Below are 13,145 nucleotides of genomic sequence, written 5' to 3' on the forward strand. Positions count from 1 at the left end.
CTGTATTCAAGAACAGAGAAAGGAAGTAAAAGAGGCAACTTCTTCATACAAGCTTTCTCCCCAATGTATGTGTTCCACTTGATGTGCAATCCCCTGTTCTCTGAGTGTTTTCTAGAAAATCTTGTGTTTGTGTGTGTGTGATTGGTTTAGTTCCTAAATATTTCAAAGTTGGTATGTAGGACAACATGTAATGATTTATTCTACACAATTTCTAATTAATATTCTAAAGATAATTTACTAGAAGGTCTATGAAGAGATATTATTACACAGAAATGAAGCCATTTTGTGTGAGGGTAATGTATGGCAAAGAAACTGCAGAACTTGGAAAAGCCAGATGATAACTTGGTTCAAAGACATATTATTTCTAGAAAGTTTAGGATTTTAGTGTTTTTTAATTTATAAAATAGAATTGGAGGAGGGGCCCAGTAGGTCTATAACTGGTGGAATTTCAGGTGTATTCTTAATGAATAATCAAACAATCATGGCTTGTGTTCTTCAGCTTTAGTTCTTTAGTTCTCTAGCCTCCACTTCAGTTTTGGTTTCTTTTTACATTTTTGTTTTTATAAAAAGAATTCATAGAATTTTTCTATAATTAATATGATGTTATTTTTAGGTAGGTCTCCAAAGATACAAAAGTAAAAAGCAGAGAAAGAAAAAATTTTCTTGTTGTTTCCCTTGGTAAGTCACAGGAAAATCTTGGCTTTATCTTACTTATATAAAAATAAGCACATGAGGATCAAGGATATGGCTTAAAGGGCTGTAGTACATGTTTTCTATATGGGAGCCCCATATTCCTAGTAAAACAAGAGTGAGCCAGAATACTATTGGGGTCACTTGACCACTCACAAAATAGATTAAAATAAATAATTACATGAGTGGTCAAGAAATTAGTTGCTCCCTTCTTTGTTTAAGGTAGATAGGATTTGGGTCATACCCGTTTGTGCTCAGGTATCAGAGTTTTGAACCTGATTCTGCCACATGCAAAGCAAAGAACCTTATCCCTTGTTTAACCTCTCAAACTCTATTTTTGTATTGTCTAGATTTGGCTATTATTGGTCTAATGTTCATATTTAGTATCTGGTAGAAGCTATAAATGTTTATTTAGTTTACAATTCATATAGAACAATACTTTTCCAGAATAAAACATAAAACATATGCTGGGGATTGAATATATGTAAGTTGACCACGTGTAAGGCAAACTTCCTACCCTCTGTGCTATCACTCTGGCTCCCAGACAAGATTTTTAATAATTCTATATACCTAATGTATAAATGTAATGTAAAGCAATGTTATATAAAGAGGGAATGGTATAATGATTATAGTTAAAATTCTACATATTTGCAGAGCCAATCATACTTTGATCAATATCAAAGAAGGTATCAGTAGATTCACAGCTGTAGATAATGATATCAACATCTGAAGATAAAGCAGAGAGCCAAATTAAAAAGAAATAATTATTATTTTGGTCTGTATATAAAAATATATAATAGAAGAAACCCTTAATAATTTTTTGTTTTTGTTTTTGTTTTGTTTTGTTTTAGAGCCACACTCATTGACACTCGGGGGTTACTCCTGGCTTGGGGGGACCATATGGGACACCGGGGAATGGAGCCAAGGTCCGTCCTAGGCTAGCGCTTGCAAGGCAGATGCCTTACCTCTAGCGTCACCGCACTACCAGTTGCGACTCTCCCTCAAAAAGAAACGTTTTCTTTTTTTTTTTTTGTTTTGTTTGGCCACACCCAGTGATGCCCAGGCATTACTCCTGGCTATGCACTCAGAAATCACTCCTGGCTTGAGGGGAGCAGGGGATAGAACCGCAGTCTTTCCTAGCTCAGCTGCATGCAAGGCAAAAAACATCCTACCGCTGCGCCACTGCTACAGCCCCAAGAAACATTTTATTAAAATACTATGAAAATACTACTATATTTATTTTTTAATACAAATGGCATAATGCTCAGTGGGAATAAAGAAAGTATTGCCTACTTGCCTGACCTTTCTTTGATTTTATACACATTGGTTTTGAGAGATATTTGAGACATCTTACAGTTTTATTTTCAGAGCTGAGAGAAATAGCTCAACAGGCTGGAGAGTTCATACTTTGCATGCTGGAGACCTGAATTTGATGTCCAGAACCATATGGTCTCCAGAGCGTAGGCAGATTGAACTAGGGGATGGAAATAGCACCCTAAGCACCTCCAGGTGTGGTTTCCCCCCAAATATTTCATTTTTTGTGCCTAAGAATATTTATAAAAGTCATTTGAGTCACTGATATTATTTAGATTAATGGAAAGAAGTGTAAATAAACAATTTAATACTAATACAGCAATGATCGATAGAAACAAATGGGGATTAAGGAGGAAATGTCCAACTTGGAATGAGACATGTTAGAATTTGTTGTATTTTTGGTTTGGGTTCATACCCAGCTGTGTTTGGGGAATTCTTTGGAACCAGGGATCAAACCAGGGCTCCCACATGTGCTGTATTAGTATATGCTACCACTCTTTGAGCCATCTCCAACTAAAATACATTGTGAAGTGCTCAAAAGTTTACTGTGAGCCTGGAAACATGTTATAGAAATTTAGAGAACCAAGAAAGTGAGATGATGAATCAGTAAGTTGGTTCTAAATTACTTTAATGTACTGTTTTAGTTATCAAAGTCTGGGTCTTTAGAGTTGGAATTTTTAGAATGAAGAAAGACAGAGGACAGTAGTTTTGTGTGATCTCAAAACCAGTAACATCTGGGGATGTGTTAGAAAAGGAAGATTCTTGGACCTGCCTCCAAATTTCCTCCATCAAATATCTTGAATGGAGCATGCCCAGAATCTTCAAGCAATCTTCAATGTGACCAGACCCTTCAGGTGATTGTGATGTAATTTTAAACCATAGAACTACTGGCACAAAGAAAGTGGCCACATGAACTTAATATTATTACTTAACACAGATGTGCTCTTTGCATAGCAATTTCATTTTCTTGATTCATTACTAACATATTCTTTGCTATGATTGTCAAGTCTTGCTTCCTTTCTTACTCTCTTCAAGCTGTCCTTGTCTTTTTTCTCTTTTATGACTTGTATTTAAACATTAAATAGGCACTATCAGATAGAAGCGTGTTTCAATTCTTACCTATTTGTTTTTTCACATATATTTAGTAATATATTATGGTGTTCTCATAGATTATATATATTTATGGTGTTCACATATACTCATATTATTCCTGCTCATTCTTACCTTGTCTAGATAACACTAATTCCACCAGTTACAAATTCATCCAACATCTATTCTTTTATATACAGTGACTGTTTTTTATTTTTCCATCATCTAAAATTCCTAAAGTGATGCATCCTAAAGTAATATGCATGGTACCCTTTCAGTAACAGTGCTTAAAGAGATTAGAGGAGAGACAGAAATTGCATGACTGAAATTCAATGAAAAAATATACAAAATAAAATCCTTACCTCCCACTTATCAATAAATCAATTATTGATAACTTTTTCATTTTGACCAAGAATTTATCCTTTAGCTTATTTTTAGATTACTTTTTCTATAATAGTTCGTTAGTATCATAGACTACTTTTCTTATGACTTACTGCCACTGAATTCTACTTTTCTCCAGAGAGAACATTTAGCAGATAGTAAATCTGTCAAATAAAAATAAGAGAACTATGGAAAATATGGGCATTAAATTCTTGATAATATTGGTGAAGGAGACAGAGAGGACAAAAGAGAACCCCAAGCTCGCATCTCAACCCTGAAGAAGGCAATATAAAAAAGAATTAAGACTCAAACTTCAAAGGGCTCCAAGAATATGGTGTGGAGGTCAGTATCCAGGTCACCTTTATAGAAAGGAGGTAAAAAGAAGCTGAGAGAAGTTACTTATTATGATGGCAGGATCATAGTGTTTTGTTTTGTTTTGTTTGTTTGTTCTTTTTTTTTGGAATAAGGTGAGAAAGTAGCAAGGTTGAAGAGGTAAGAGCTAAAATTATATTAAAAAACTGTTAATAATATCAGAGTTTCTAAGAAGGTTAAAATTAGTTATAGGGTATAGAAACCAAAAGGTAAAACAAAGTTAACTTTGTTGTTGTTGTTGTTATTGTTGGTTTAGTATTTTTCTTTGGTATTTTTGTTAACTCCCAGTCATTGATTTTTGTTAACTCCCACTAACAGCTATCAGAACACCATAGAGCCAATAAAAAAAAAACTTTTCCTACAGAGAGATAGTTTTTTAAAGAAATGTCAGGACCTATTGTGATAGCACAGTGGTTAGGTGCTGATCTTGTATGGGTTAGGCCAATCAGGTTTAATCTTTAGCTTTCCATATGGTCCCTAACCCACCAGGAGTGATCCCTGAGTTCAGAGCCAGGAGTAAGCTGTGAGCACCACCAAGTATAGCCCAAATAAAATAAATCAAAAAAGTCATGACACGTTATATAACAACTAACATTTAAAATGTGGAATATCTTGAAAAATTAGTTATGTGGTTGCTATAATTTTTTCCATATTGCCCTATTGCAGTTTCCTTTATTTATCTTCCAACATATTACAATTTCATTTATCTTTCAGCATAGTAGCATGAAGATATTTTTATCCTCACCAAATATAATGCTTTCTATTTGGTAGCATATCACTTTATATATTCCTACAAGTATTTTTTCCATTTGATTTTTATATTCAGAAATAAATTCATATATCTTTAGATAGCTTAAAAGGAACTAAAAGCTAATTATTCCTTGCCTCCTGAAAAGAAATATGTTTTTTTGTTTTGGGGCCACACCCAATGACGCTCAGGGGTTACTCCTGGTTATGCACTCAGAAATCGCTCCTGGCTTGGTGGACCATATGGGATGCCTGAGATCAAGCCAATTTCTCTCCTGAGTCAGCTGTGTGCAAGGTAAAAATCCTATCACTGCACTATCACTCCAGCCCCTAAGAGAAATAATTTTTATGCAAGGGGGTAAGGGAAGAAAGTAGGTTTTACTTTGAGATAGGAAATCTTTTTCAAGAAGCTAAATATACTCAATGTCAGGAATTAATTTGAAAAACAAAAAGGAATATTTTTAATATGTTGGTCAACTTGCCTTGTAGAACTGCGTTACTTATCAAAAACAATCTAATTTAATACAAACTAAAGAACCGTCTATAATGTTACTTTTTCACTGAAGTAGAACTCTGGTTAGAAATATAGGTCAGAAATGTAAAGATTGGGTCCATTCTGTGCTTGCTTGGCACTCAGAACTGCTTAGATAGGTGATTTTTCTCAAGTGTTTCTCATAGAGAAAATGGGAATAGAAAATAATTCAGAAAAATATCCAAATTCCTATATACACTTTCATGTGTAAAGAAACTTGGAAAAATACAGAATAAAAATAACCTACAGAAGCCACCTTGTATTTGTCTGTTCATATCTTTCGATTATTATTGGCTTGCTTAAAAATTGTAAAGTAAATAAAGTAAATAAATAATAAATAAAGTAAAGTAAAGTAAATAAAGAAAATGAAATCACAAATACTGCAACTCTACCACGAGGAATGCTAGTCAGTGTAGGAATATCTTATAGGTCCAATAATCTTTTTTAAAGACTGTCTTTTTTATCTAAATATGGATAGCCTAGAATACATTTAAATTAGAATTCCTGTAAAAACTTAAAACGTCATAACTCTTTGAGAATCATCTACCTCTCCAGTCAAAGTGATACAGTGCTACTTGAAGCAGTCACCATAATATAACTCAGTGCTTTCAATTTTCTGAGTAATGTTTAAGCATATCATGTATATGTCACTGAATGCAAAAGAAAGGATTCTTTCATCTCCACACCTTGTTTTCTTCTCCCAACCAAGTAGCTATATATTCTTCTGCAATGTTTCTTAGCTGGTTCTTACTATGTCCAGGTACCTAACAAATTTCTTTCATTGGTAGGCAATTGAGAATAACTTACTAAAAAGGCAAAGAAAGAGCTCAGCTCCCCATGTATGTTCCATAGTCAGAATTAGACAGAGAGGAAAATTATGAAAGCTTAAAATCCAGTAATTAAATCATTGCTCTCAATTTTATTTTAATCATGAAAGGGTATGTTCAAAATTTGCAGTGTTTTTGAGCCAATGATATAAAGTAGATTGCTAATTCTCTGTTAAACTACTACTTTCGGCTTCTACTGTCAAGTATCAGGAATGTTGTAAATCTGGCATGAAAATCAGAACCAAAACTTTAAAAATGTTACATAGCACATTTACAATATTGTAGTAGAATGAAGCTGATTACTTTTCATTTTTTAAGTTAGTTTTAGTTTCTTATTTCCTGTTATATAAATAAGAAAGGGATAGGATTGAGAAGATATTCTCCTGAATAAGAATTAAGAGAGAATAACAATATCAAAATTCTTACTTTGAAAAATGTTGATTAGAGAATTTGAAGATTTATTTTTTTCTAAAACTAGAGATCTTTATTGGTAGTTTTATTGGTCTTCACTTATTCATATCAGGATTTTATACAATAGCAATAAAATATCTCCTATTAAAAAGTTTAAACTTAGCTAGCTACCCTAAGAATTCCTTATGTGTGGGTACAATTGGACAAATAAATAAAATTTTGATCTCATGACTCAATTAACTTTTATCATTCCACCGTAGAGTCAGGAAGACCACATCTTTCTTTTTTTACAATATCACTTTTCATTTTATTCTTTTTTTATTTAAATTCTTTATTTATACAATATGATTGCAAACATGATTGTAGTTGGATTTCAGTTATATAAAGAACACCCCCCTTCACCAGTGTGACATTCCCATCGTCAATGCCCCAAATCTCCCTCCTCCTTCCCCACCTGTATTTGAGACAGGCTTTCTACGTCCCTCATTCATTCACATTGTTATGTTAGTTGTCAATGTGGTTATTTCTCTAACTGCACTCACTACTCTTTGTGGTGCGCTTCCTATCATGAGCTGGACCTTCCAACCCTCATCTCTATTGTCTCTGAGAATTATTTTAAAATGTCTTTTATTTTTCTTAAAACCCATAGATGAGTGATACTATTTTGTGTCTATCTCTCTCCCTCTGACTTATTTTGCTCAGCATAATAGATTCCATGTACATCCATGTATAGGAAAATTTCATGACTTCATTTCTCCTGATGGCTGCATAATATTCTATTGTGTATATATACCTGTTTCTTTAGCCATTCATCTGTTGAAGAGCATCTTAATTGTTTCCAAAGTCTGGCTTTTATAAATAGTGCTGCAATGAAAATTGGTGTGAGGAAGGGATTTTTAAATTATATTGTTGTGTTCCTCGTGCATATCCCTAGGAGTGGTTATAGCTGGGTCATATGGGAGTTCAATTTCCAGTTTTTTAGGAATATCCATATTGTTTTCCCTAAAAGCTAGACTAGATGGCATTCCTACCAGTAGTGAATGAAAGTTCCTTTCTCTCCACATCCCTGCCAGCACTGATTGTTCTTGTTCTTTGTGATATGTGCCAGTGTCTGTGGTGTGAGATGATGCCTCATTGTTTTTTTTTGATTTTCATCTCCCTGATGATTAGTTACATGGAGCATCTTTTCATGTGTCTTTTGGCCATTTGTATTTCTTCTTTGAGGAAGTATCTGTTCATTTCTTCTCCCCATTTTTGATGGAATTAAATGTCTTTTTCTTGTAAAGTTTTGTCAATGCCTTGTATATTTTTGATATTAGCCTCTTATCTGATGAGTATTAGGTGAATACTTTCTCTCAGTAGGTGGGTGACTCTTGTATCCTAGGTTTTATTTCCTTTGAGGTGCAGAAGCTTCTCAGCTTAATATATTCCTGTCTGTTTATCTCTGCTTCCACTTGTTTGGAGAGTTTTACCTATATTGTTCTATATACCTATGGTTTCAGGTCTAATATCAAGGTCTTTAATCCATTTGGATTTTATCTTCATACACGGTGTTAGCTGGGGTTCTGAGTTCACTTTTTGCAAGTGGCTAACCAGTTCTGCCAACACCACTTGTTGAAGAGGTTTTCCTTGCTCCATTGAGCATTTCTGGAAGGCCACCTCTTGAATTAGAGCTTGCTGGTAAAATCATCCAATATTGGCCACCTGCTAGAATTAGAGCTCAAGGGTAAAATCCTCCAATGTAGAGTTTCCACATTTGGAATACATAAATATGAGCAAGAGTAGCACTATAGTTCATTTTTTTTAATTAGCAGTTAATTTCTAACTACATTTTTAATCACATACTTAACATACTGAACCAATACCTATGGCCAAGACGAGTTGCACTAAGTGGGTGCAATCTCATCTCACCTCCCCCAAAAAACCAGGTTGCAGAAAGTGACAAATGGTAACATCAGAGAAAAATAGATTTATATTTTATGGCTAAACCTGTGCAGATCTAGATAAGTCCTGAAAGGTTTAATTTTTTTCCAGAAATAAGGTGTTGATAATCTGATGTGAATTAAAAGGTATGTAATTTAAAATAAAGTTAAATAAACCTAGCACAGGAATTATATTAGAATCCTATCAGGCTTTGGTTTCTCTCTATTATTCTGTATATCTCTCTATCTCACTGATAGAATACTTCTCATCTTCAGTTTTATGAACTAATTCTATTCCCCACAGCAACTTTTCTATGAATTAAGAGCTTTGTGTAGCTCTGATTGTGACAAGTTTATCAGATACGTATGAGATATTTGGTTATGTAACTACTGGGTGCCTTACCATTCCTTGTTATATATCTTATTCCCAAAGATGAGGACAGAACAGAGACAAAAATCTAAGGCACAATAAAACATAGTAGCTTCAGTTCACATTTCTTTTGGGAATATTAAAATATTTGTACATTGGTGGAAAGTTCCAACATTGATTTCCCCACTGTTCAAAAATATGAATATATTTCTATGAATTTCACAGGGAATGTTTTCACAATAGAAAAGTCTTGGCCTTTGTCATTTTTATTCACATAATTTTTGTTTCCCTTTTTCCTGTTATATTTTAAGTACATAAAACAGGCAGTATAATAGTAATTTAGTTGTATGCCAAAGATTAAAAGAAACTAAAAAGAATATATTAACTCTATTACTGAGTTGTGTAGAGAAATTCTAAATTGGCAATTGTTTCTAAGAATCTAAAGACATAATTACTTTAGAAAATTGTGCTACATTTTGACAGGTGAACTATGATATAAGCACTCACCAAGCACTGGAGAAAATAAATGAAATTTCCTCTTCATCTAGCTCATATTAATTCTAATAATTTAAATATATCTTCTTTTATTCTAATGTACCATAGCCTAATACACAATGTATCACCTGTTAACAAATGAATGGCAAAAAGAAAAGGAACAAAAGGATAAAGTTGAGACAATATAATTTTTTGTCTATAGTATCAATTTTCAGTGTGTTTTAAAATTTTAATAAAAAGATAAAAACCTGATCAAATTGATATTATCATAGGCTACCTGGTAAGAAAGTTATGTAATCTATTTGAAGATCTTGCTGCAATGCTCCTTGAAGTGGCTTTTATTTCTTATTTACATTTTCCCACATCTTTTGAAAAGAATTCTTTTACTTATTTTTATAATAATTTCTTTAAGTACCGTGGGTACAAAAATGTTTGTAGTTGGGTTTCAGTTATTGAATGTACACTACTCTTCCCAGTATTATTTCCTACCACCAATGTTTTGAATAACAGCTATTTCAGTTATTCTAAGGTTAGAGCAAACTATTATATAAATTTATTTTGTGCCTTAATTTTATACTGACTTTAATATATTTTGTGCCAATTGAATGTTAAATATTTTGAATGTATATTGCTTTAGAAAAACACTTGAGAAGTATGGAATAAAAAAAATTAGGGGCATAGCTTTAGTTCAATAGGCCAAGTGTTTGCCTTCCATGTGTTTGACATAGGATTAATCCCCAGCATCCCATAGGGTCCATTGAGCACCACCAGAGTAATTCCTGAATGTAGAGCCAGGAATAACCCCTGATCATGCAAGGTGTTACCCAAAACATGGGGTGAGAGGGGGAGGGAGTAATTGAGATGTCTGTGAAAAAAATCGCAATTTATTCTAAGGAGCTTAGCCTTCTATGATTTAGCCCCCTGCCAAGGCCTATAATTATGAGAAGGGAAAACATGTTAAGAAGAAATGCTTTTGTTGTTGTTGCTTGTGCAAAGATATCTTAGACTGTCAGTTTTCAAGAAGGCAGATCTTTTTCTTTATTCAAAGGGCTGTGATACTTTACATAACAAGCTGCTAATCCACTTAGAATGCACATTTCAATGTGTCCTCATGGTCCACCAGTTCAGATTGCTTCAGGAAGCATAAAGAGAAAAGCCTACTTTCTCTCTCATTCCCACTGACATTAGAGAGAATGGAGCAGAAAGATTTGTGGTTTTTCCTTTTTCAAAAGCTGTCTGCGACCCCTTTCCACAGTCATAGCAAGTTAAGAACTTTTACTTATTAAAAGCTGTGGTGATTATAGTAATGAGAAAGAGATCATTTAATCCTCAACAGCAGAGTATTTTCTCATTGTCTCAGAATTCTCTCTTAGTGGCCATGCAATGTCCTCAGGAAAGTTAATATGAACATTACCATTTCTTTAATTTCCCAAACATAAATGACACAAAAAGAATAAGGTTGACATAATATAATTCATCATTTCTCTTTGTCTATACTATTGATAAATAACCATAGCTGAAAAGGATAATTTTTTAACAAAGCTCTACAATCTTTCTAAAATGAGTCAGTGGTCAAGCTTATTCTTCAAAAAATGTGTTTTTAACCCAAGTAAAAGCAAATAACTTGTATTCTGTGTGCCTCTAAGAAAGGATTTGAACTTTAAATGCATCTTGTTAAAAGCAATAAATAACTCCAGTTCTAACTCCCAAACAGCACAAAGACACATGGCAGGAATAAGAAAATAGACAAAACATTACTGGAAGATAATTTTTGCAGGCTTGGCATTGACCCTCTGCTCTGCAAAGTCTAATTCTAGTCTTTCTTCCTGGTCTCTTCTCTCATCCACCATTTTGAATGGGCCCAAAGTACCTGGACTTTGCTTAATTTCCATCATATCAATTCTTAAAAGGTATTAAAGGAAAAGAATAGAAAGAAAAAAGAAAAAAAAGAAGAAAAAAAGTTTTTTTAAAAAAAGAAAGAAAGAAAAGGATCAAGTACAGTGTTAGGGTCCAGGATGAGAAGGACAAGACCACACAATTGAAACAAAGCAAAGCAAAGCTTTATTTCTTTCTACTAGCACACCGCTTCAAGCTGACCAACCAGGGTCTCCTGTCAGAGAGGTGACAACCCTGTGGACTACAAGCAAATTTATGGAGGGTTTTTCAACAAAAGACTACTTCATTCTGTTATCCTTGAAACTGACTGGCTAATGTCTAGGGAACTTCCCAAAGTTCCTGCAATCTTAGCCCTAACAAGATATCTGCTTTGGCCAGGTGTCCCAGGGTAGTGTTTATTGTTTCTAATGGCCTTGAGAGCCATAAGAGAGCAGTGAAAGAGCTGTGAGAGTTTGCAAATGGAAATAAGCTAGAAGCAGGAAATGGAACCCTGAACACTGGGTGACATAATGGAATCCCTTCTACTGTAGGCTCCACAACAGTTGTTACTTGTTAGCACAATTGAGAAAATTATTGTATCTTCAATGAATTTATTCATACAATCGCAGAAGATTTAGTAAGCTCTTGTTGTTAGCTGTCCATTCTCTTAAATTGGTGTGTCCTGAAGTTTGGTCAGATTGATGTCCCTGAAGGGAATTGTAGAGGGTGGTGATAAGGCAGAGCCATTGGCAAAACAGTGATTCTGGGAGATGGATACAGCAGATATGGCTTTGGCAGCTTTCTGCTATGTGGCCCATGTACTTATGATTTTTTCATGGCTTTGTTTATATCTCATTCAAGAAAAAATGTCTATGGAGCTGCCCACGTGGATATATAACTGCATCTGTGGGCATGATTACAGCTGCCTGGCTTCCTGGAAGAAGAAGAAGAAAGGTACAGGATAAGGGAGCCTGCATTTGCTCTCAACCCCCCTGGTGAAATCTCTGGTAGACCTGAAATTTGGTCTTATTAGTGTACCTGAAGAGAACTTAGAGAGGTGGTGAAGTGGGCCCATCATCAAAATGGTGATCCTGGGTGATGGATTCAATAGGTGTGGCTTTAGCAGGGCAGGGACTTGGACTACCCTCTCCTCCTGAGTTAGTCATCTTTCTGCTGCATGGCAGTGTACCCCAATTTAATTTAATAAAAGTTATTTTGGGGCTGGAGAGATAGCATGGAGGTAAGGTATTTGCCTTGCATGCAGAAGGTCGGTGATTCAAATCCCAGCATCCCATATGGTTCCCTGAGCCTATCAGGAGCGATTTTCTGAGCATAGAGCCAGGAGTAACCCCTGAGCGCTGCTGGGTGTGACCCAAAAACAAAAAAAAAATTTTTTTTTAACCATTTTTATTGAGGCACCAGGATTTACAATACTTTAGTGCATGCATTTCTGTTTTTATCAAAATTACAAAGTTATTCATGATTGACTGTCAGTCCTATAATGTACATTTTTTTAATTGTACAATTTTAAAAGCACAGTTTTTAAAAATAATTTACCATAGGATTGAAGTTCACTTTCAGAGGAAAAAGTCATGAGATATATTACCACTAGGCAGTTAAATGTGGTAACTAAGTCACTGAATGAAAAATAGTTTAAATGATTAATATTATTACTTAATATGTACTACACATCATTTCTCACTCAAGCACTCATACCATATTTTCTGGCGTATAAGACGACCCCCTACTTTTGCAGTTATAACATACGTTTAAGCCTATATTCACTGTATTAAACAGAACCTTACCAAAAATAACCAACTTGATGGGACAAAAAGTGCTTTCAAGTATAGCTCTTTTAACAGCAACTAAGAGAGGCATATTAGTTGTTTAAATTACAAATATTTGTTTACTTTGAAAATATTTCTTCAGTCAGATGAAAAATTTCCAAGTTTTGTCTATATATCTGTTATGATATAAGCAAAAGAATACCTCAGCCTACAGATAAAAGTTACAAAATATTGGTAAGAAACCATGGCAACATGGCATCCAGACCCTGCTTTGTTGTCAACAAATTGAGGATTTATTGCTAGGTTCAAAGCAGTACTCAGCAGTTTGACCAG

The 13,145-nt window shown here is 34.3% G+C and overlaps 1 protein-coding gene across 2 annotated transcripts in view; it reads left to right on the forward strand.

The window, feature by feature from the left end:
* Positions 1–13,145, forward strand: part of GPR158 (G protein-coupled receptor 158) — a 351,447-nt gene that overhangs the window by 316,057 nt on the left and 22,245 nt on the right. The gene's annotated exons all lie outside the window — the stretch shown is intronic.

The sequence above is a fragment of the Suncus etruscus genome, chromosome 7 (assembly GCF_024139225.1).
Source record: "Suncus etruscus isolate mSunEtr1 chromosome 7, mSunEtr1.pri.cur, whole genome shotgun sequence".
In the NCBI taxonomy this organism is placed as follows: Eukaryota; Metazoa; Chordata; class Mammalia; order Eulipotyphla; family Soricidae; genus Suncus; species Suncus etruscus.